This window comes from Sturnus vulgaris, chromosome W (assembly GCF_052056855.1).
Source record: "Sturnus vulgaris isolate bStuVul1 chromosome W, bStuVul1.hap1, whole genome shotgun sequence".
Classification (NCBI taxonomy): Eukaryota; Metazoa; Chordata; class Aves; order Passeriformes; family Sturnidae; genus Sturnus; species Sturnus vulgaris.
The window spans coordinates 28,151,804-28,174,849 of record NC_142282.1 but is presented as its reverse complement, the minus strand read 5'-3'; the positions used below and the strand labels follow the sequence as shown (position 1 = coordinate 28,174,849).

The following is a 23,046-nucleotide window of genomic DNA, read 5'->3' as shown; positions in this document are numbered from 1 at the left end:
TTTCTTGTTTTTTGTACTTACTATTTCTTCTCAATGGGCTAAAACACACTCTAGTGGACTAGTTTTAAAAATTTTTTTACTGGTTTTTGTTTCTATATTAAGACTATTAATATTTACCTTTTTTTTTTTTTTTTAAACAACTACTTTTTTGTCCTTATTTAGGGATTCAAATAGATTGGGCACTCTGAGTTTTATTTAATTTTGGTGATTTTTTTAACACTACGAATATGAGAGTAACCTTCTTTGCAATGTAGCACCCAAAGTTAATGAATTTTTAAAAGTTGAGCCTAGACTACTTAGGGAGAAGGACTTGTTTGTTTGTCTAGGCAGAATACACACACACACACACGCAGCATCCCTCACGCAGCATCTTTCACGCTTGGGCCAATCAGCACTTACTGCACACTGCACTCACTTCAGGTACTCTAGTTGCCCTGGAAACAAGCGAAACGGACGAAATCATTTCATTTTCACAATTAAAACTGTGAAAACACAGCATGTTTGGACTTTGGAAATCACAAAATAGCAGTAATAAAACAGAGATTTACTCGACTCACTTCCAGGGTCGCTGGTGGCTGCTTTATTGGTCAGGGAATTTCCCCTGCCAGCTCCCCTAGCCGGTATTCTTTCACTGCCAGCCCCTTAGCTGGACTGGAGGCCACTCATAAGCTCAGACTTTATTTACACAGGGTCTATGCCTACACACAAAGACGTTTCAATGCGACTTACTGGCTGCCCCTCTAGTCAAGCGTATATGACTTACAGGCTCCCAGGCTCCCTAAATTTGATACATACTGTTTATCAGCGGGCCAGCAGGTCGTTCGCTCTCCCGGATAGAGCGAGCCAAGTCACGGAGTCCCTCCAGGAAAATCCCAGGGCGCCCCTCAGGGAGTCTGCTCCCGGCCCCTCTCTCGCAGCCAGACAGAGATCTCCTGCCTGGCTCGCCAAATGATATGCGGAAAAGCCTCTATAACTCGTAAGAAATGAGAGTTATAAAGTAGGTATGCATTTATTCAGGGCTGAGGTGCACGGGGATAATTCTTTTTAAAGCATGAACACCAAAACTTTAAGGTACTCTTTTATTTCATTCCCTAAAATCTTAGGATTACACAATACTCTTAATACACATTCGTGTTCCAGCCTCGCCTAATCTTGCTTACCTTCGCTTTGTATTCAAATGAACCAAAAGTCCTCTTGCGCTTGCGCTTCTTCAATTTAGGGGTCGTCGAGGGTCTCTTTGATGAAGGCTTTTAAAATTTTAATTGCACTTGAACTTTTTAACTGTGTTTTTGGAGCATGAGTCTTAGCTCTTTGGGCACATTTCAGACTTTCAGATTCGTTTTTGCTGGTTTAGGGTTTTGGATTTATCACTTATCACTGGTAGCTTTGCACCCCTTACTCTCTTTGCAAGTTTTGGCTTTATTTATTACGAAGCAGTCTGCTTCTCCTCCCGATTTTTGCAAGTATAGTAAATGTTAGGCATTTTTCATTGCCTTGGTTTTTTATGAACTTCCTTACTTTTCAATTCCCTGTCTCACACTCTCCTTCTTTCTCTCATCCTTTCTTTCTTTTTCTTTCTCTCTTTCTTTCTCTGTTTCTTTCTCTCTTTCTTTGTTTCCCTCTTTCTCTCTCTTTCACTTTCATTCTTTCTCTTTCTTTCTCTTTCTCTTTCTTTCTTTTTCTTTCTGACATTTTCTTTCTCTCTTATTAGTTTTTTCTTTCTCTCTCTTTCTCTCTTGTTTTTTTCTTTCTCACTTTTTCTGTCATATTTTTTCTTTCTTTCTGTCTCTTGTTCTATTTTCTTTCTTTCTCTCTCTCATTCTTTTTTCTTTTTGTCTTTCTCTTTCACTCTCTCTCTTTCTATGTCTCATTCTTTCTTCTCTCTTTCTTTCCCTCTCTAATTCTTTTTTATTTCTCTCTTTCTTTCGTTCTCTCTCTCATTCTTTTCTCTTCCCCCCCTTTCTTTCTCTCTCTTTCTCTCTCATTCTTTTCTATTTCTATTTCTATTTCTATTTCTATTTCTATTTCTATTTCTATTTCTATTTCTATTTCTATTTCTATTTCTATTTCTATTTCTATTTCTATTTCTATTTCTATTTCTATCTCTCTTATTCTTGTTTCTTTCTCTCTCTTTCTCTCTCTCATTCTTTTCTCTTTCCCTCCCATTCTTTCTCACTTTCTCTCTCTCATTCTTTTTTCTTTCTTTCTCTTTCTCTCTTATTCTTTTTCTTTCTTTCTTTCTTTCTTTCTTTCTTTCTTTCTTTCTATTTCTTTTCTTTCTTTCTCTCTCGTTTTTTCTCTCTTTCTCTTTCTCCTATTCTTTTTCTTTCTCTCTTTCTCTCTCTGTTTCTCTTTCTTTTTTTCTCTCTTTCGCTCTCATTCTTTTTTCTTTTTCTTTATTTCTTTTTTCTCTCTTATTCTTTTTTCTCTCTCTTTCTCTTTCTCTTTTTCTTTTTTCTTTCTCTTTTTCTTTCCCTTCCTTCCTTCCTTCCTTCCTTCCTTCCTTCCTTCCTTCCTTCCTTCCTTCCTTCCTTCCTTCCTTCCTTCCTTCCTTCCTTCCTTCCTTCCTTCCTTCCTTCCTTCCTTCTTTCTTCTTTCTTCTTTTAAATTTTCTTACGTGATGTTTTTTGCTTTTATATTGCTTTATTACTACAGATAAAAGTAACCAAAATGGCTGCGTACATGTTTTCCATTGCAATCAAGTAATTCTATAATAAACCCTACATGTATATTTTTACAAATACCAATCATTCAATGTCATTTCTCTCTAATCCACCTCATGGGATCTATTTAAAGGAATCTGGGTTCCCTTGCCTTCTTGGGTTGGTTGTAACAGCCACTTTTTAATACTTCTAGTAGCATCAAATACAATAGTGAAACTTGGATATCAGTCTGCAGTGGCAAATATTCTCAGGATTATGGTTCATACTTATTGAGAGTGTTTTTCTTTATTATTTTAATCTGATACTAGTTAAGCATCCCACACAACAAAGTAGTTCTTATACCAAAAGAGTTAATTCAATTTTTACTGTGCCTGTGAATTTCCAGCAGAGAAACAAGGCATGCAAAAACTGCTTTCCAGCAAGGACGGTTGGGAGATAAGAAGACATCTGGATCAAGAATGCAGTAATAGACAAAACAAAGGACTGAATCTGGGAACTTGGAGAGGGATTTATGGAAATGGGTAAATTGTAATATGCATGTAGCAACTGTATATAAGTAATCCTCTTGCAGAATCACGTGTCCTTGTAAGGTTAGGCGTATTGCTCATTGGACCTCAGGCCTGAATAAATGATTCACTTTTGTACTGGTTTGAAAGCAAAATCAATGAGAGACTACAAGTCAGAAATACAATTTAACAGGGAAAAAATACATGCAATAGTACAAAAGAAAAAACACTGACAGAGTCAGAATACAACCTGACACTCTGCTAGTTAGGGTGGTGGTAGCAGTCCAGATGAAGTGGTCTTGTTGAAGTAGTGATCCCATAGAAAGGTCTGGTAGCTCTTGTCCTCTGGAAATCAGTGGGTAAGGGCTGCTTGTTCTGTCCTAAACCCCAGATTATATCCAGATGGGGATGTTTGGCTCTTCCCCCCTGGGTGGAGCATCTCACAATGTGCTGATGTCATTCTATGAGTCATGCGGTGGGTCCTTGATTTCCCATTAAACAGAAATGGCTCCCTAAGGGAGTTATCTATGAGTCATGGGGCAAGGCATTGACGGGCCCATTAACAGGAGATAGTCCAGGGGAAGGAGACAAGGAAAACACTGCCCCTCCTGGTTTCAACAGTTCATGACGATGGTAATAGAATACATACTTTTAGGAGCATCTTTACATTGTAACCTAGGATAGCTCTTTAACACCACATTAGTGTTAAGGAGCCTTATTCCCATATTTCAGAGATTTGGTGACATTTCCTCTGGCTAATCATGACAGAATTTATTTAGAAATCCTCTATCCTACTGGAAATAATTGTATGCTTAATTTTGAAAGTCCAAAATTGCATTATAGCTAAATGTGTGTATGTGTGAAATCTGAAATGCATGGAGATAGTGGACTGTTAGCTCAAAAATTAAAAAAAAAATAAAAGAAAACTAAGGTAATAGTTAAAAGAGTAACACATAGAAATGAACCTTATTTTACAGTCCAAAAAAATTCTAAAAAATTTGAAGGTTAACTCATCATATCCAGCTTTGATTCTGTACATGGATGGCTTTTCATATAACCTAAATGGACATCGCATCATGGCCTTTGCAGTTGCTACAGAAACTGAAGTGTTAATAAGGAAGCAATTGATCCCCAAAGTGCATGTATTGGGTTTGCCTGGCAAGGTTTCTGGTGGGGACAGGAATGGGCTACAGGAGTGTCGCTGTAGCTGTAGCAGCAGTAAAGAAATCACAGGGGCACGTCTTCCTCTCAGAGGTAGAAGAAGCTCTTTATTGTAGAAATACACATATTTTATAGACTACTTCACTGAACCAAGAATAGGATCAGCTTATTGGTCCAAGGAAGGCAACACCTCTTATAAACATGCTTTTACCAAAACATCACGTCTCACATGCATACAATGTCAACAACAGCAGGTGCAACTTTTGTTTTTACTTTTGTTATTAATTCTTTCCTTTCTGTTTCCTTCAAATGCCTGGGAAAACTCTTCTTTCCCAGGCTCCAATACCCACACAGGGGTAGCTTCTGTGAAAAGCTGCTAGAAGCTTCCCCTATGTCCAGCTGGCTCCAAAACAACATATTTAAGAAGGAGGGGTGAGGGGGGGGAAATACTGCTTTAGAACAGTAGAAGCCGAAGAAAGGAATGAGAATATGTGAGAGAAACAACTGTGCAGATACCTAGGTCAGTTAAGGAGAAGGGAAAGGAGGTGCTCCAGGTGCCAGAGCCCATGGTGAAGACCATAGTGAGACACACTGTTCCCCTGCAGCCCATTGAGGTTAGCAGTGGAGCAGATATCCATCTGTAGCCCATGGAGGATCCCATGCCCGAGAAGGTGGATGCACCCAAAGGAGGTTGTCACACTGTGGGAAGCCCACTCTGGAGCAGGCTCCTGGCAGGACCTGTGACCCTGTGGGGCATCCAAGCTGGAGCAGTCTGTTCCTGAATGACTACACGCTGTGGAAGGGACCCACTTTGGAGCTCTTTGGAAAGAACTGCAACCTGTGAGAGGGACCGCACACTGGAGGAGGGGAAGAGTGTGAGGAGTCCTCCTGATGAGGAGGAAGGAATGGCAGAGAACAGGTGATGAACTGACCACAACTCTCATTCCACGTCCCCCTGTGCTGCTCAGGGGGAGGGAATAGAGAATTCAGGAGTAAAATTAAGGAGGGGGGAGAAGGGGGATTTAGATTTGGTCTTATTTCTCATTATCCTACTTTTTGATTAGCAATAAATTAATTTCCTTGAGTCAAGTCCAGAATTCCCATACGTTGCCTAAGCTAGCTGTCAATTGCTATCAGAAAAACTGCCTGCATGCAAGCTATGTACACACAGAGAAAATCTAGTGATACCCTGATACCTGGATCACTCCAACCTCCCATGTCTTTTTCCACAGTTTATAGGAATTTTTAATGTAGTACAGTCCATCCCTATAGCTTACAAAAGGATTTTCAGCCTAAATTCACGGCATCTCCTCATTCTCCTTCCATCTGGTACTTGACTTCTGTTTCACTGACTTTAGTGTATCATCTCTATTCTTTTTCCTTTCATTCAAGGGAGGATTGAAGGTCTGCAAGTCTTATCTGAGCATTGGAAGGGTTAAAATCTCCCATGGAGGATGCAGAGGCTGGGCCAGGCCATGCTGGAGCTGTGCCAGGATCTGAGAACACTCAACCCACGCTGGGAGGGTGGGGATGGGGGACGACTAGGATCTCAATCAGCCTCACTGGGGCTCAGCTGCAGCACCCACTGCCCATGGCCACCCCTCCTCTCTGCCAGGACATGCCAGCTTTCTAGACAGGGGTCCCAGCTGCCCCTCTCCCAGGCCGTGTGGGCTGTTCCGGGGGAGTAAGGCCCCACTGAGCTGTGCCACACGGGGGAGGAGGGAGTGCTAGAATCTTAGCAATGGGCCTCTCCTCCCCCTGGCCATCGACGCCCCTGGTTGAAAATGGGGCCCGGTGGCCTCCTGAGCCCACCCCTCTCAGCCCAGGCGAGGGGCCCAGGCCAGATCAATGTTACCTTGTGAGAGGCAGAAATTTAAAGAGGGCTTTCTTCCCGTTTACTTGCTTCAAAATGTGATTCACAGACCAAACTAACTTCTCTGATTGGTTTCTCAGGCTGTCAACAACTAAACCAACCTCCAATTGGTCCCATCAATTCACAGAGGAAGTTCTCATGGAGAAAAGCTTTGAATGTGCCCTCCTCTCAGGTGTCTTCAATGCATAACCAGCACAAGACCCAAAATGTTTGTCTTGACACCGAACAAAATGTTTGTCATTTTGAAATAAATCCCAATGAAACACCTGAAACTGTACTTGTATATGTTGGAAATGGATGTGTTTGTATGAGAACCATTTGTGATTCTATATTTATAGATAACATATATAGATATGTATAGATATATACAATCACTCTGTATTTGTAATTTTGCTGAAATTATGGGATGTGCCTATAACTATTCAACTCCTGTCTCATCCCACCAGTTATTGTGATCTAACTACACATTGTGTCAAGATTTATTACCTACCCCCTATTGGAATGAATCTCACATTGGTAAAAATGGTGTTGCAACATGATGACCTGTGTCAATTGCTAAAATGAGTTTAAGACAACAGACGTCCTGATTGCCATCCATCATGATGCAGAGAAGATACACCGTATCCTATAGAGTGAAGAAAGAGAATATCACTAGTGGGAAACTCTCCTTGGATGGCCACCAACAGGAACTGGAGCTTTGAATTTGATGTTACATCCCATTGTAGCTTTGTTAGTTCTGACTTGACTCCTGATGCACTCAACTCCTTGACCAAACTAGTGGTAGTTAAGTTCAGGCTCTAAAGGAAGTAAAGGCCTAGGTTGTAACCAGGCCAAGAACTTCATTGGTTCCAATTTGTTCTCTGAAAGCCCAAACAGGAAAAGGGTGACATGGTGAGTATTGTTCATGGAAATATTGATCATGCGATTAGCACATGAATAGCAGATGGCTCTTCCAAGACTCATTTATCAAGGAACAAAGTTGTGGGTACAAGGAATCTCATGCATACCTTTTTCATCTAATTTAATTTGACTATGAGCCGATCACTTTATTCCATAAATACGACAGCCCAGGTAAGCCTTCTTTGAACTCTCCCTAGTAAGCAATTGGCTGCATGGGGATGATCTCCCCTTGAGCTGGGACACCTCTCAAGGTTGCTCCATGAGGCTGACACCTCTTACAAACTGCAGATCTTTGGTAAGTAATTGATATTGCACATAATATTGTATTATAGTGCATTAAGAACTTTGTATTGGTGTGTTGGTTCTGAGCAGCCTGGTTTTTGGTAGCGGGGGGGGCCACAGAGGTGGCTTCTGTGAGAAGCTGATAGAAGCTTCCACTATGTCCAGCAGAGCCAATCCCTGATGGCCCTGAAGATGGATGTGCTGCTGGCCAAGTCTGGGCCAATTAGAGATGATGGTAGCACCTCTGTGATAACATTTAAGAAGAAAATCAAAACAAATTGGGGCACAGTTTTCCAGCTCTGACTCTGTTAGCAATAAATTCACTTTGCACCTCTAAGATGAGCCTGTTTTGCCCTTGGAGTGTTTTATCCTGGTCCTTATCTCAACTCATGAAGCCTTCCTTAAATTTTTCTCTCCTGTTGATGCCTTTTCCTCTGGTCATAAAAATATGAGCCAGACACAGTTCGGGTGATAAAAAGGGTTACCTTTATAAAAGAATCCTCAGGTGCACAGCTTGTTAGGTGTTAGATGCACCCACTGTGTGACACATGTGCAATTTTTATAGATTCTGTAAATTAGCATATCTGACAAGAGTCCCTCAATTAGCTACATGTCCGGTGAAGTAACCCCTCCAATTCTAGTACCTTTTAAATTCTCCCCTCCCTCAGATGAGATCCATGGCCTCTTTACAAATATATGTCTCGAAAAGCTGTTTTCAGCCTTGGTTTCTAAGGAGATGCAAGATAGCATAGGGGTCCTGGAATTTGTTTTGTCTTCCTGCCTAGGAAATGCTAAAGCTAAGCTACAATAAAAAGCTACAAAGCTACAAATATGTGTTAAGAACACAGAGAATATATAAAAGGAAAAGGTAAAAACCAAAACGGCATCACTCTGCCCAGCTGTAGCAGGGGAGGGTGAGTGAGCAGCTTTCATGGGTGCCTGGCAATTGGCCAGTGTCAAACCATGACAATTGGTTACTTTGACTTTGCATTGATAACTTTGAATCATTATTATATACTCTGCAGTAAGCAATAGAGTGAACCTTGCCATCAAATTTTTTAAAGCCTCACTTTTACATCCCATTTACATAAAACCACTTTTGCTTATACCTTTGTCAGTGGTTCTTTAGGCGGACTAAATCACTTCCTCGTGACATATCCTCAACTTATTGAAGAGTTGCTAACTTTAGGCCATTGGGCAGCAGGGCTCTAGTTAATACAGGAACACTATGGGCCTGTGGGAAGGATAAAATATACAAATTTCAGCCTCATTTTCCTATTAAGGATTTTGTATATTTTGCCCTTCCCCTGTATATTTCATATCTTTATCTCCTTACTTTTAGTGCATGGAATTATGGAATCATAGAATCATTGAATGGATTGGGTTGGGAAGGACCTTAAAGATCATCTAGTTCCAACCCCTGTGCCATGGGCAAGGATGCCATTAAGTAGCTCTGATGCCTTAAAGAACCTAGAAATGAAACAACATACTTTCAAGATAATATTAGTATAGGAGGTATATAAAGGCTGGTCTTTATTGGAGGCCTCCAGGGGCAGATATGGAAAATGTCCTCAAAAGCCCAACCCTCCATGGGGTGAATATAGATTTATAAGTTTAGCAAATTAGCATAATTGACAAAAAGCACCAATTAGATACATTAGAGGTGATGCAATTTCGCCCAGTTCAACCCCTTCTAAATTCTCCCCCCTCAGATGGGAACTAAACTTTGGTGATGAAAATGTGTCTTGAAAAGCTGTTTTTTGGCCTTGGTTCTCAGAAAGAACCAAGATAGGATAGGGGCTTTGGAATGTATTTTGTCTTTCTGCCTATCAGGGTAGCAAAAAGGTAGGGAAAACTAGCTACACATAATAGGCTACAGAGCTACAAATATATGTGTAAAGAATATAGAGAATATATAAAAGGAAAAAGCAAAAATCATTTGGCATCGGTTCAGGTTGCTCAAAGCCCCCATCCAACCTGGCCTTGAACACTTAGGGGATAGGGCATCCACAACTTCTCTGGGCAAACTGTTCCAGTGCTTCACCACCCTCTGAGTAAAGAATTTCTTCCTAATATCTAATCTAAACCTGACCTCTTTCAGTTTAAAAACATTGCCTCTTGTCCTGTCACTATCTGTCCATATGAAAAGTCCCTCTACCTCCTTTGTAAGAACCCCCTTAAGGTACAGGAAGGCCACAGTGAGGTTTCCCCAGAGCCTTCTCTTCTCCAGGCTGAACAACCCCAGTCTTTGTAGGAGAGGTGCTCCAGCCCTCTGATCATCTTTGTGGCTCTCCTTTGGACCCACTCTGACAGGTCCATGTCTTTCTTGTGCTGAGGACACCAGACTTGGACACAGTAGAATCATAGAATAGAGTCATAGAATCATTTAGGTTGGAAAAGACCTCCAGGCTCATTGAGTCCAACCTTTGACTGATCACGACCCTGTCAACAAGACCATAGCACTAAGTCCCACGTCCAGTTGTTTCTTGAACACTTCCAGGAATAGGGGCTCTGCTACTTGCCTAGGGAGCCTGTTCCAATGCTTGACAACCCTTTCTGTGAAGAAATTCTTTCTGATGCTCAACCTGATACTCCCATGGCACAGCTTGAGGCTATGTCCTCTTGTCCTGTCACTGATTGCCTGGGAGAACAGGCTGACCCCCATTGTACTACAACGTCATTTCAGGTAGTTGTAGAGTTGGATAAGGTCCCCCGTGAGCCTCCTTTTCTCCAGACTAAACAATCCCAGCTCCCTCAGCTGTTTTTCATAGGACTTACCCTCTGGACCCTTTACCAGCTCCATTGCCCTTCTCTGGGCATGCTCCAGCACCTCAATGTCTTTCTTGAAGTGAGGAACCCAGAACTGGTCACAGTACTCAAGGTGCAGCCTCACCAGTGCCAAGTACAGGGAGACAATCACTTCCCTTGTCCTTCTGGTGTCTTGGTTTGAAAGACAGGTGTCTGCCAAGAAAGGCAGGAGTCTCCTTTTAAAATGGAGAATGTAAACTCCCTCCCTCCAAATTATTATAATTTTGAAATTAAGGAGCTCTCAGGCAAAGATATGGAAATAGGAATAGCAATACTTTACTAGGAAAATTAAAATAGAAATACAGTATTACATAGAACAAACCCAACAACACTGACAGTCAGAATACAACCTGACATCCTGTCAGTCAGGGTGTTGGTAGCAGTCCAATTGAATGGTGGCTGCAATCCTCCTGGAGTGACAGATGTGGTTCAGTTGAAGCAGTGGTCCTGTAGAAGGGTGCAGTTTTCCTCCAAAAGTCCAGCAATGATGTGGAAAGGTCTGTTTTTTCCTCTGGAATCCAGTGGAAAAAGGCTGCCTTGGTGTTCCAGATCTCAGTTTTTATCTGGGTAGGAAAGGCTTGGCTCCTCCCCCTGGCTGGAACATCTCCAAATGGGATGATGTAATTTTATCAGTCATACAGTGGGACTCAATGGCCCATTAACAGACGATATCTTCCTGGAGGAAGGATGGGTTGTGGAAAACATAAAGAACACTGCCCCACCTGGTTTTAACAGATGGTGATAGAATACACACCTCCGGTCACATCCTGCATTGCAACCCAAGACATGCTGGCCACACTATGTCTGATACAAGCCAGGATGCCATTGGGCTTCTTGGCAACAGTAGGCACATTATCGGCTCACATTCAGCTGGCTGTTGACCAGCATCCCTGCGTCCTTTTCTGCTGAGCTGCTTTCCAGCCACTCTTCATGCAGCCTGTAGTGATGCATGGGGTTGTGACCCAAGTCCAGGACCTGTAACTTTGCCTTGTTGAACCTCATATAATTGTCCTCATCCCATCGATCCAGCCTGTCTAGATCCCTCTGCAGTGTTCTTACCCTCCAGCAGATCACTCACCTTAGTGTCATCCACAAACTTACTGAGGGTTCACTCGACCCCCTCATCCAGATCATCAGCAAAGATATTAAAGACAACTGACCCTAAGAGTAGAGGGGGAAAATCCCTTCCCTCAGCCTGTTAGCCACATGTCTTTTGATGCAGCCCAGGATGTGATTTGCCTTCTGGGCTGCAAGAACACACTGTTGGCTCATGTCCAGCTTTTCATCCACAAGAATCCTCAAGTCCTCTGCAGGGCTGTTCTCAATTACTTCTCCGAGTCTATACTCATGTCTGGGTGCAGCATCTTCCACTTGGACTTGTTGAACTTCATGAGGTTCTCATGGGTCCACTTCTCAGGCTTGTCCAGGTTCCCCTGGATGGCATCCCTTCCCTCTCTTGTGTCAACTGCACTGCTCAGCTTTGTGTCATCTGCAAATTCACTGAGGGTGCACTTGATCTCAATGTCTATGTCACTGATGAATATAGTGAAGAGCAACAGTCCCAAGACAGTGATCCATCCATCAAATCCATGTCCCTCCAATTTGGAGACAAGAACAGTGTCAGAAAGATCAGCAACATAAAGAGATAAATAGTGCAGGCAACAAATTCCGTGATCCACACAAAAGCTTCCACTTAATAATTACTACAGGTATAGCATGCACAATTAAAAATTGGCATTGTCTGATGCTCCACATTGGGTGCCACAAAAGGCTGTACTGGGTTGACCTGGGCTGGCCACCATGTAGCCACCAAGCTGCTCTCTCACTCTGTGTATAGCACTATGTACAAGTGTTCCTGGGTATACTCTGTCAGTCAAAGGTGCAAATCTTACCAAAGAGGTGTCCCTGCTTTGGGGAGGAGAGAGGAACAAGCCCATCAACTTCTCTGAAAGGTGGTTGTATTCTCATGCTCTGCCATGGAGGAATTCAAATGTCAGTTTATACTTTTGGGAAAAGTAGAGGTGAGAATGTAGTCAAATATTCTGTAACTGCTGTTATAAATGGGGGGAGGGGCATCCACTTTATATGTACATGAGATATCTAGAGTTAGAAAGAGATTACAAAGACTGTGGGTCTTGCACAAAGGCACAATAGAACCATGACACCTTAGTATCACTCCTTCTTCCACCTGGCTGATTGCAGCAATAAGGGTCCTCTGGCCTCTGCCTCATAATCCATCATCCCCATCAGCAGTCCATCATGCCCACAGCAATCCCTTCACCACATATCTCATGGCCTATGTCATGGCTGTAGGTCTCATTCCTAAAGGCATTGTCTCAGTTATCCCTTCTCTGCCACATTTCTGTCTCTTATTCATGGCTTCCTCCTTTACTTATTATCTCTTGGTGTAGTAAAAAGGTCCTAATCAGATAACCTTATTGAAGCATACCCATACAATATCATATCTCAAAAATCCTTCAGTTCTGGTGGTCTGATTATCTCATGCTTTTGTCTTTCATTCCCTTTTACTCTAAAAAATAACATACATTTTCCATAATAGTTACACTTTGTTTTCTATACGCCCATGTTTTCATTTGGTATCTCAAGTACTATTGAGTTAATCTCATCAAACACTTACTACATTATGATAATCATCCTCATTTTGCAGAAAGGTAAAAATAAAAGCAAAAAAGCAAGTAACTTGTTAATGGTAATAGAATTAGTGGCAGAGCTGAAACCAGATGTGAGCTGAAAATAGATGACACTACCCTTATTGTTAGGATACAGTAATACTTTGGTTTGATAAAATAGAATACAGCAGCTGTCTTGTGATGATGCTTTCAACCATGCTCCATTGTATCTACATTATCTGGGTTTTTTCATTAGTCAGGTATTGTAGCACCATCATTATTTCAGACAAATATAAATTCGATGAAAGAAGTCCAGTTACAGCCTCTTAAGCTGTCTTGGTTTGAAAGACAGGTATTTGCTAAGGAAAGGCAAGAACCCCTTTCCTAAGATGCAGATTGCAACCCCCTCCCTTTTAATTATTTTAGTTTCAAATGAGAGGCCTTCAGGCAGGAGATGTGGGGATAGGAATAACAGTTCTTTACTGATATCTAACATGGCAAAAAACAACAACAGCTATAAAAATTGACAACAGAACAGAACAATATAACTCAGTTCCAGTCCCTTTTGGCCACAGGCCGTCTCCCTGTGCTCAGTTACCGGTGCTGTGGGCAGGGCAGGTCCCGCGCAGTTGAAGAGGGCTGGAGTGATGGCGGCAGCAGTCCAGGGGTGAGAGGGATGGGGAAGTGTTGGAGTCAGTAAGTCAGGAGTCTCTCTGAATCCTTCAGGGAGAGATCAGAATGCAGGGATTGAGTTTAAACCTTTGGATGGATTGAAGTATATTAGGCCTCTTTCATATAAGGTAGAAGTGTAGACTTAGGTTATAACATAAGAGAAAGAAAATAAGTAAATGGAATAAGTTTTAAGTGCTTTTAGTGAGCAAAAGGTCTTAGATACCTGAGAAGTAGTACATGTTCTAGTAAAGGTTAAAAAACATGCTAGTGATTCCTTAGTGGCTCCAAGAACTTAGCATTAGACATAATAGTTAGAGTTAAGAATATTGCTTACATTTTTCAGTTAGAACAAGATAGGCCATGAATGTAATTTATACTTAGCTTGGCGTGTTAAGAAACTAGAATTCTAATAGGTTAAGAAGTAGTGGTCCGAGTCTGGTCTGATTCTACGTCTTAGTTTGCTCGTAAGTTTCTATAAAAGAAGAGGCTTGGAAAGAGCCATTGCTTTTAGCCATTGCTTTTATGCCACAGCTTTTGCTCTGCTTTTGCTTGGCTGCGCTGAAACCAACACCCGAGAAGAAGATAGGAGCTGCCCGGCTCCTCCGGCCCTGCTGGGACCACGGGGAGCCTCTGCTTCTGTTTGGGACTTTGTGCTAGAACCTGGAATGGACTTTGATAGCTTTGACTCTGCATTTCAGACTGATGTGCTTCTGCAATAAATAACTTTACAGCAACTATTAGCCGCTTTGCTTTTTACATAAAAGAAGAAGTAGCCCAACAGTGTGGGTGTACAGGAGGCACCCGGAGGTCACCCCTGACACCTCACAGGGAAGCGGCTACCCCTCACGGTGTCGGTCGTGGTGCTCGGCAGAGAGTCTGGAGGTAGTAGGATGAGGCGGGAAAGCAGCAGAGCAATGCCCAATGGCTGGGAGTGTGGATCTCAGCGCTGGGATGGCAGGGGAGATGCCAGATCGGAGTACCGGGGCGTCCCGTCCCTCCACGAGCCAAGCGAGAGAGAGTCCCAGCCTGCCCAGACCCCCATCCCACCTTTCCTTTTCTGGTCTCCCCCCCTCCCTCTCCATTCACCCCCCTGGGAGAGAACAATATCTTATTGTTTTAAGGTGTAGCCACAACTACTTAGCATAACAATGGGAGAAATTCCACAGAAAGAAAAGGGAAGCATTCAACCCCCAACACATGCCAAGGTATATTTGGTCAATTGGGTCAATGGATTTGAGAATAAGCAAGAGCTAAGGAATTATATGTGTATTGGAGGGGAAAAGACTGCAAAGAGTATTCACTCCCTCTCAATAGGACGGGGAGAAAATAGGATATAAAAGGTCATTGTTGGGGGTTGAATGCTTCCCTTTTCTTTCTGTGGAATTTCTCCCATTGTTATGCCCCAGAGCCTGATCCTGTCCCAGAGACTAGGAAGGTTAGCCCAGAGCCTGACCCTGTTCCAGAGACTAGGGATATTACCCCGGAATTTGACCCTGCCCCACAGCCCACCTCGGAAAGGAAACACCCAGAATGGGTGGGGGTGCTAGCAAAGGAGATACGTGAGATGGGCCAGATGCTGAAGGAGTACCTCTCCCCAGCTGGTGAGAAACCCTCCCCCTGCCTTAAAGAGGGAGACTCTGACTGTGCAGCAGTGGGACCCACAGATGTTACATCTGTCCAGGTTCCAGCTGAACTGCAAGGGCACTCACAGCCAGCAGCAGTTGCCCCCGTGGAAACTAGGAAGTCTAAGATGAAAACAAGGCACCTAGATAATAAGGGTCAGGAAGGGGGCCCCTCACAACCAGCAGGGGAGCCAGAAGTTGAGATCATCACTGAGTCCCTGTCATATGAGAGTCTCGGTAACCTGCGAAAAGACATTGTACGACAGGGCCGTGAGCCTTTTACAACCTGGTTATTGCGGGTCTGGGACCTTATGGGTACAGGTGTGCAACTGGATGGTACTGAGGCAAGGAATTTGGGAGCCCTGACCCAGGACTCAGGTGTGGACCAGGTATTTGTAAGGGAGACAGGTCTCCTTTCCCTCTGGGAGCGACTTTTAATGAGTGTGAGAGAGAGATTTGTCCACAGGGAAAGAATGCAGGAGTACCACCAGAGAACACGTTGGAATACCCTTGAGGAAGGGATCCAAAAGCTGAGAGAAGTGGCAGTACTGGAGGTGCTCTTTGGGAGGGATGGACAGCATGACAATGACCCTGACAAGGTCAGGTGCACAGGACAGATGTTGTGGAATCTGGCAAACCTGGGCCCATGTCAATATACCCCCTTTATTGCAATGATTAATGCTGATACCAACCAAGTGACAGTGGGTTCTGTTGCCAACAGGCTCAGGAATTTTCAGAGTATGATGGCTGGCCCAGTGCAGGCTCATGTCTCTGCTGTGGCTAAGGACCTCAGAGTGGACTTTAAGGAGGAGAAGAAAGAGATAACGGAAGAGGTGAGGAAGATCAGTGCAGCACCAGTGCAAGTCATGGACCCCAAAAGTAGAGCCCAACGACCCCCAGCTAGGGAGAGAGGGTACACCCCACGTGCTGACCTGTGTTTTTTTCTATGTGACCACGGGGAAGACATGAGAAGGTGGGATGGGAAACCCACTTCTGTCCTGGCAGCACGGGTGTGTCAGCGCAGGGAGGGGAACACTAACAGAGGGAACTCCACTAAAGTGAAGGTAGCCTCAGCCTCCCATGACCAAGGTGCAGGGTATTACAGAAGGGAGGATGATCTGTCAGATCCCCTTGAAGGAACCTCCAGTATGTATGCCCAGGAGAGAAATAATAACCAGGGCTAGAGGGGCCCTGCCTCTAGCCAGGGAGAGGCACGGGAAAACCGGATCTTTTGGACGGTGTGGATCCAATGGCCGGGCACATCAGAGCCACAGGAACACAGTGCATTGGTTGACACTGGTTCACAATGTACATTAATACCATCGGGACATGTCGGGGAGGAACCTGTTTCAATTGCTGGGGTTACGGGGGGATCTCAGGAATTGACTTTGCTGGAGGCTGAGGTGAGCCTGACTGGGAAAGAGTGGCAGAAACATCCAATTGTGACTGGCCCAGAAGCACCATGTATCCTAGGCATAGCCTTCCTCAGGAACGGCTATTACAAAGACCCAAAGGGACTCAGGTGGGCTTTTGGAATAGCTGCTGTGGCAGCAGAGGGCATTAAGCAGTTGAACACCCTGCCTGGGCTATCAGAAAACCCATCTGCAGTGGGACTCCTCAGGGTGAAAGAGCAACAAGTGCCAATTGCTACCTCAACAGTGCACCGCCGGCAGTACCGGATGAATCGAGATGCCGTGATCCCCATACACAAGATGATCCGTGAGCTGGAGAGCCAAGGGGTGGTCAGCAAAACCCACTCACCCTTCAACAGCCCCATCTGGCCTGTGCGTAAATCTGAAGGAGAATGGAGATTAACCGTGGACTATCATGCATTGAATGAGGTGACTCCACCGCTGAGCACTGCTGTGCCGGACATGCTGGAACTCCAATACGAGCTGGAGTCCAAGGCAGCAAAGTGGTACGCCACCATTGACATCGCCAATGCATTTTTCTCTATTCCTCTGGCAGTAGAGTGCAGGACTCAGTTTGCTTTCACATGGAGGGGTGTGCAGTACATGTGGAACTGACTGCCCCAGGGGCGGAAACACAGCCCCACCATCTGTCATGGATTGATCCAGGCTACACTGGAGAAGGGTGGAGCTCCAGAACATCTGCAGCACATAGATTACATCATTGTGTGGGGGGACACAGCAATTGAGGTATTTCAGAAAGGAAAAAAGATCATACAGATTCTGCTGGGAGCTGGCCTTGCCATTAAAAAGAGCAAAGTCAAAGGGCCTGCCCAGGAGATCCAGTTCCTGGGAATAAAGTGGCAAGATGGACGGCGCCAGATTCCCAGTGAGGTCATCAATAAGATCACTGCAATGTCTCCACCAACCAGCAAGAAGGAAACACAAGCTTTCCTAGGTGCCATAGGCTTTTGGAGAATGCACATTCCTGAATACAGCCAGATCGTGAGCCCTCTTTACCTGGTCACCCGCAAGAAGAACGATTTCCACTGTGGCCCTGAGCAGCAGCAAGCCTTTGCCCAGATCAAGCAGGAGATTGCTCATGCAGCAGCCCTTGGCCCAGTCAGGATGGGACCAGATGTGAAGAACGTGCTCTACTCTGCAGCCGGGAACCATGGTCTGTCCTGGAGCCTGTGGCAGAAGGTGCCTGGTGAGATGCGAGGCCGACCACTGGGATTCTGGAGTCAAAGCTACAGAGGGTCCGAAGCCAACTATACTCCGACAGAGAGGGAGATCTTGGCCTCCTATGAAGGAGTTCAAGCTGCCTCTGAGGTGGTTGGCACAGAAACACAACTCCTCCTGGCACCCCGACTGCCAGTGCTGGGGTGGCTGTTTAAAGGAAAGGTTCCCTCAACCCACCATGCCACTGAAGCCACATGGAGTAAATGGATTGCCCTCATCACACAACGCGCCCGTATTGGAAACCCGGATCCCCCTAGGATTTTGGAGATAATTACCAACTGGCCGGAAGGGGAAGACTTTGGCCTTGCCGATGAAGAGGAACAGCAAGAAGTGGCCGATGAGGCCCCATCTTATAATCAACTGCCAGCAGATGAAACATGCTATGCTCTTTTCACTGATGGTTCCTGCCGCATCATGGGGATGAACCGGAAGTGGAAAGCAGCCGTATGGAGCCCCACACGACAGGTTGCACAAGCTACCGAAGGAGAAGGTGGATCGAGTCAACTTGCTGAACTCAATGCTGTTCAGCTGGCCCTGGACATTGCTGAAAGAGAGAAATGGCCAAAACTCTACCTTTACACTGATTCATGGGTGGTAGCCAATGCTCTGTGGGGTTGGCTGGAAAGGTGGGAAAAGGCTGACTGGCAAGGTAGGGGAAAACCAATCTGAGCTGCCAATGAATGGTAAGACATTGCCACCTGGGTAGAGAAGCTGCCTGTGAAAGTCCGTCATGTAGATGCCCATGTCCCCAAGAGTCGGGCTAATGAGGAACACCGACACAATGAGCAGGTAGATCAGGCGGCACAGATAGAGGTGTCGAAGATAGATTTAGACTGGCAGCACAAGGGAGAGTTGTTCCTGGCTCGATGGGCCCATGATGCCTCAGGCCACAAGGGCAGAGACGCCACCTATAAGTGGGCACGAGACCGAGGGGTGGATCTAACCATGGACAGTATTTCTCATGTTATCCATGACTGTGAGACGTGCGCTGCCATCAAGCAAGCCAAGCGGGTGAAGCCCCTCTGGTATGGGGGGTGATGGTCCAAATATAAGTATGGAGAGGCCTGGAAGATTGACTACATCACACTGCCTCTAACCTGCCAGGGGAAGCGCTATGTACTGACCATGGTGGAAGCCACCACTGGATGGTTGGAGACCTACCCTGCGCCTCATGCCACTGCTCGGAACACCATCTTGGGCCTGGAAAAACAAGTTCTTTGGAGGCATGGTACCCCTGAGAGAATTGAGTCAGACAATGGGACTCATTTCAAGAACAGCCTTATAAACACCTGGGCTAGAGAACACGGCATTGAGTGGGTGTACCATATCCCCTACCATGCACCAGCTGCAGGGAAAGTTGAACTGTGCAATGGCCTGCTTAAAACCAAATTGAAGGCACTGGGTGGGGGAATTTTCAAGAACTGGGAGATTAATCTACAAAAGGCCACATGGTTAGTGAACACCCGAGGTTCCACTAATCGAGCAGGCCCTGCCCAATCGGAGTCCTTGGGAATATCAGATCAAGATAAGTTTCCGGTGGTACACATGAGAGGTATGCTAGGAAAAACTGTTTGGGTAAATCCTGCATCCAGCCAAGATAATCCCATCCGTGGAGTTGTATTCACTCAAGGACCAGGCTGCACCTCGTGGGTGATGCAAAAGAATGGAGAGACCCGATGCATACCCCAAGGAGACCTTGTTTTAGGGTGAAATACCTATAGGACTGTGCCTGTATCTCTAACTGCATGTATGTATATATATGTAACGGTTTAATTTGATATAGCATATTAGTATGGGAGAAATTCAGGGGTGGATAATGTTGGGGGTTGAATTGTTCCCTTTTCTTTCTGTGGAATTTCTCCCATTGTTATGCTAAGTAATTGTGGCTACACCTTAGGAATGATAAATGTTCTCTTGCAGGGGGGTGGGTGGAGGGGGAGGGGGGGGACCAGAAAAGGAAAGGTGGGAGAGGCGTCTGGAGTGGGCTGGGACTCTCTATTGCTTGGCCCGTGGAGTGGGAGGACGGCCCGGGCTCCGATCTGGCATCTCCCCTGCCATCCCAGCGCTGAGATCCATGTTCCCTGCCGTTGGACATTGCTCTGCTGCTCTCCCACCTCATCCTACTGCCTCCGGACACTCTGCCGAGTACCATGACCGACACCGTGAGGGGGGAGTCGCTCCCCCATCCCTCTCAGCCCTGGGCCGCTGCCACCACCACTCCAGCCCTCTTCAACTGCGTGGGACCTGCCCTTCTCACAGCACCGGTAACTGAGCACAGGGAGAAAGGGCTTTGGCCAAAGGGACTGGAACTGAGCTATACTGTTCTGTTTTGTTGTCAATTTTTATAGCTGTTGGTTATTTCTGCTATTTTGCCTTGTTAGATATCAGTAAAGAACTGTTATTCCTATCCCCATATCTCCTGCCTGAAGGCCTCTGATTTGATACTAAAATAATTAAAAGGGAGGGGTTGCTCTCTGCATCTCAGGAAAGGTGTTCTTGCCTTTCCTTAGAAGATACCTGTCTTTCAAACGGAGACATTTACAAATTTCCTTTTTATCTTGATAAGACAACGGCTGGTAGCTTCTCTTGCCATTTTTCCTTCCAATATAAACAACAGGAGCAACTAAGGATATGTTTTCTTCCTCCTGGTTCTGACTTCCAGGAAATTCCCCTATTCCCCCATGCCCCTGGAGGCTAGGAAGCATTCCACCCCCCTCCCCCTGGGGTCTGGGACGAAGCTGGGCACCCCCTCCTGCTTTGGGCCAGGGGGTCTGTTCACCCCCCCCCTGCCGTAAGGATACTGTCTTCCCCCCAGGGGCTTTGAGCTGGGTCTTCCCCACCCCCATCCCCCCAGCGCGGGGGGCCTCTACCCTCTTCCCCACAGCTGCAGCAGCGTGGGGGATGGGCCCTTTCTCCCCTGCCCCCGTTTCCGTAGCAACCATGGGGGCATGCATGTGAAACGGAGCAGGGGAGGGGGCAGGGCTTCTCGGCTGGGAGGGGCAACCGTGGTAACCAGGTTTGCAACACATGGGGGCGAGGTTACAGGGTGACGTCATGCAGGGTGGGCTCTTGGATCGTGAGGGGGCGGGGCGGCCACAGGCAGGAATGGGTTATGGGCGGGGAATGGGTTGAGGGCAGGGACGAGAAGGTACAAGGGATTGTGGGATGAAGGAGCCAACACGTGTCTGCCGCCATATTGGAACCCTCTCGGGGGACGAGCCACATGGCCAGCACCCGTGTGGATCTGGCCCCCGGCCTCCTCAGGTTTAGCCATGTGGCCGGTGCCCTGAGGTGAAGGGAAGTCACTTTTAGAGCTTTCTGAGCAATGTTCTTGAGAAAAGGCTGTCAGGAGAGAGGGATATAGGGAAATTTATCTGACAACCTGTGCAAAATTGTCAGGACCGGAGTACCGGGGGGGGGGGGGCTCGGGGTCCCAGAGCAACTATGGGCAGGCTGGGTGCTCTGCGGTTCCCGGGGTGACCTGCGAGTCCCCCCCAGTTCTATGGTAGAGGAGTTTGGAGAAAGGGAAGGAGAATCTAAGGGGCTTTGCTGCTGCTGTGTGTTATTTTCTCTCTGAATTAATTGTTTTCGAATTTGCAAGAATATCGGGATGAACAGTGTGATAAATGTGATTCGTGCTAATTAAATTGTAACTATATTAACAAAATTGTATTTAGATCAATAAAAGACTATTGTTACCGAGTGAAAGGGGGGGAGATGGGTGAGACAGGATAAAAGACATCTTCCAGATGTTGGGAGTCGAAGAAGGAGGTTAGAAGAAAGTCAGATAAGAATAGTAGAAGGACGGAGGTCTGATAAGCAGCATCTAGAAATAGAGCTTCAACCTTGAAGCTGTCAAAAATGGAATGATTCCAAGCATGGGACTTAATTAAAGTCATGTTATGGAAAACATCTGCTCAGTCACACAGGGCGCCTGCGCTACCTGCAGGTCACACCTCGGTCACTGATGAAGATGATGAGCCTTCACCGGAAATAAGACCCTCAAAAGGATGAGAGACCCCCTAACCCATTAGTAGAGCATGCGCCGTGCAGTATAGTTACGTAAATTTTAGGAATAGAAACTAGGAGGAGCTTTCTAGAAACTTCTGTAACTTACAGTATATAAGTGGGATTGTTGGCCTGAATGCTTTGGTACGTGAGGAATGGGAGCCACTCCCCGTATCCCCGGTCGGAGGGGGGCCCCTCCCCGGTCGGTTTTGCTTATGCTTTATATGAACCTCAATTATACTAAATTACTTTCTGCCAAATTTTGTATATTCTTAAATATATGTACTTTGATTGTTTCATCTCCAATACTTTAATTGTAATCTCCAATACTTTGATTGTATTCATTTTGTTACTATTAAAAACTTACTATTAAATTTAATCTTGTTGCTTGATAAATTGGGAAAAATAAAACATCATTCATAACAAACAGAGTGGCCGTTTCATTTCCATTTTCCACTTTTAATGTTAATATATTACCTATTTGATCCCTAAATAAAACCAAATTTATATTTTGCATGTTAAAATCCGAAATTTCAGCACACAGCCAACAGACAAAGTGTTCCAATCGTTTTTTAGAGACTATAACATCTCCAGCACTTAAAATTTCCCTTAGCTGGGATAATAAACTCTTTTGCTCTGCAGAAAGACGTGTGCCCATGATGTTTAAAAACAATCTGCAGTTTATCTACCCCAATCTGCAGTTAAAACACAGACAAAAGCTGCCGTTCATACTTCCCAATCCCTGGCCGAAAAATACACACGGCGCCGGGGCTGCATCACTGCCAATCGCCTGTGCCGCCTTCTCCCGGTCGCCGCTGGCACTGGCAAAGCCCTGCCGCGCTGCCGCCGCTGTGTCGGCAAAAGCCGCGTGCGCCGGGCTGCCGAGCCGCCCCCGCAGAAGTGGCGAGCCGCCTCTTTCGCAAGTGGCGCCGCGCTGCCGAAATGCCGCCGCGTGCACCCGCCGAGCGGCGCCGGGCCCCGCAGGGGCCGCCGCTCCTACGAGCACGCCGCGTATGGCGCGCCCCTCGGGGGTAGCCGCACGTGTCCCGCCCCACGGTGTGCCCGGGAGACCCTCCCTGCTGTAACTGGGGGCTGTTTTTCGCGGTCCCCGCCTAACACGAAGATATCTTACCCCTCCTTGCGGATCTCGGCTGTTTGTGAATGCTGCAGTGAGTCCACGTTCTGGAAATCAACTCGTTCGGCGCAGAAGCGAGCTACTGATTTCGTCCTTAAGTCTCCTGGCTGCACAAAAAGCAGCTCAGAGAGATTT

The 23,046-nt window shown here is 45.7% G+C and overlaps 1 long non-coding RNA gene across 1 annotated transcript; it reads right to left on the bottom strand.

Moving 5' to 3' along the window:
* Window positions 1–4,417: 4,417 nt before the first annotated feature.
* On the bottom strand, window positions 4,418–23,030 carry LOC148220079 (uncharacterized). The gene is made up of 2 exons (XR_015798839.1): window positions 22,909–23,030; window positions 4,418–13,543 (listed from the first exon to the last, which is right to left on the bottom strand). It is a non-coding gene; the product is annotated as an uncharacterized LOC148220079 (long non-coding RNA).
* Window positions 23,031–23,046: the final 16 nt, after the last annotated feature.